The sequence below is a fragment of the Engraulis encrasicolus genome, chromosome 21 (assembly GCF_034702125.1).
Source record: "Engraulis encrasicolus isolate BLACKSEA-1 chromosome 21, IST_EnEncr_1.0, whole genome shotgun sequence".
NCBI lineage: Eukaryota > Metazoa > Chordata > Actinopteri > Clupeiformes > Engraulidae > Engraulis > Engraulis encrasicolus.
In genome coordinates, this window is record NC_085877.1 from 47,022,298 (window position 1) to 47,024,797 (window position 2,500).

Consider the following 2,500-nt stretch of genomic DNA (forward strand, 5'->3'; position numbering starts at 1 on the left):
GGTCCACGAAGACAATATCCACGTGAAAACGCAAACGCCTGCAAACCACTGTTTTGACAGAAATACAGTTCACCTGTCGCCTACTCTGTTTTCTTCCCAAAGCGGCATTTAAAAGTATTCCATGAAATCCAACATCAACGTCACTTCAAATAGGTGACAGCATCATGCACACACATGAAATAACACTTCAGTGAGGGGGGGACATCACTGCTCTCATATTAAAGTGAAAAGAGAATTTCACATTTTAGTTTATTTAATGTAGGCCTATGCAAAATTGCAAATAGCCTATTCATTGAAATGTTTCATTGTAATTCATTGTAATGTAATTTGTTTGCCTGTTTTTTATGTTTGTAATTATTTATTTTTTTTAAATAAAAAATCGTGATTAAAAAAAAAAAATAGCCTAACAAAAATAGAGATTTTATGTTAAAAAAAAATGTGATATGGGATGGACCGATGGCCCCCCTAAGCTAAATTCGCCTTAGGTCCCCACATTGCTAAATGTAGTGTAAGGGATTATTTTGAAAAGACAGTAACATGTAATCAGCAATGCATTACAGTTTTTCAGTAAATTGCCCAACACTGTTGAAATCCTATGGTACTTTTTCAAATCCAGGCTTATACAGTACATGGTAGGCTTATTGATAAATTGCCTTGACAGGTTATGAGGAGGCCAAGGGGGCGTTTGGGCAAAAAAGGTTCAGAACGGGCATAGACGGACGCATCTGTTGTCCGCCTGTCGGACTTGTTAGATATTATTTGAGATATGTGATTTTCAGAATATGGGCATGTCTTTTCCTTCGCACTGATGTGAATACTAAACCTCTTATTCATAGTATTTTCACCAAGGGGAGGAATACACTTTAATATGATACGATAGATGTCCAATAACTGGATTGATGACTGTCTTCACTTGTGATGTACAATATGACCTGAATGTATGTTTTCATCGATCGTCTCACGTAAAATCTTAAAAAAAACAGCAATATGAAAATGTAAAAAAACATAGAATCTCCAACTTACTTTCATAACGTTTTTTCGGACAGCTTTGCTCTAGACTAAGCAAGCATTCACACACAGCAGTGATTCCCAACCTATGGTACGGGGCCCACCGGTGGGCCCTGAAGGTATTCCAAGTGTAATAAAAAATAATAATCATATTTTGGTGTGTGTTGTTGTTTATTTATTTGTTTATTTATTCTTAATTGGGTCAGAGGTGGGCCCCAAACATTTTTGACAATTTCGAGTGGGTCCCAAGTTGAAAAAGGTTGGGAACCCCTGACACACAGCATTGTTTTTTATAGTGATTTTGACGAAGCGATTGCTTGTCACTGTCAAGATGAAACATTGCGGCTGGAGTGCAGGTGGAAGGATAGGAACTTAACGTCGACCAAGGCTTAGAAAAATATTTGAGCTCTTTTTATTTACTTCTGACACCCAAAACAAATATGCACAAGGCCACAATGAAAACTTTACAACACGGACACGGCAGCAAATTAACTCTCTCTCTCTCTGATTCATCAGCAGCATCTATGAAACTTACAAACTTAGGCTGCGCAGAGCCAGCTTCCTTCTGGTCTTCAGCTGCTCCTTGTTGGCGCGCCTGTGTGTCTGATTCTGACTCTCCCGTTCACCGAGTGACACGGACATTTTAAACACACCCTTCTCTCAGTGGTGTAGTCTACTTTTTCATGGTGGGTATACTGTATATTTGAGCATTTTTTGAAGTGGGTATACTGTATATTTGAGCATTTTTTGAAGTGGGTATACTGTATATTTGAGCATTTTTTGAAGTGGGTATACTGTATATTTGAGCATTTTTTGAAGTGGGTATACTGTATATTTGAGCATTTTTTGAAGTGGGTATACTGTATATTTGAGCATTTTTTGAAGTGGGTATACTGTATATTTGAGCAGTTTTTGAAGTGGGTATACTGTATATTTGAGCAGTTTTTGAAGTGGGTATGCTGTATATTTGAGCAGTTTTTGAAGTGGGTATACTGTATATATTTGAGCTATTCAAAACAATGGATCAATCAATTTTAAGTGAGTATACTGAAATCCCTGAAATTTAGAAGTGGGTATGCTCCGTATACTCGCGTTCTACGTAGACTACACCACTGCCTTCTCTTGGGCAAATTCACTAATTACATTCAATTATCCAATAGCTACACAGATTCACAATTGCTGTCTGCACTGCTCTTACTGTAATACTCTTTGCTGCCGGTTTACAAACATCACAGAAAACAAAAACAAAAGACAATTGCACTGCGCACACATAACACATCCCCAAATCCCCGTGACATATGAAAAGTTGACCACATAATAATCAAAACACATTTTCAAATACTCCCGTTAACATGGGTGCCGCGAGGTAGGGGTAAGGTGTTACAGATTCTAAGGGCCCGACAGCTCTGACAGGGCCCGACAGCTCTGACAGGGCCCTGGAAGGATGCTGATGACATAATTTGTCATTTTGGGGGCCCAAAATTTTAATCTT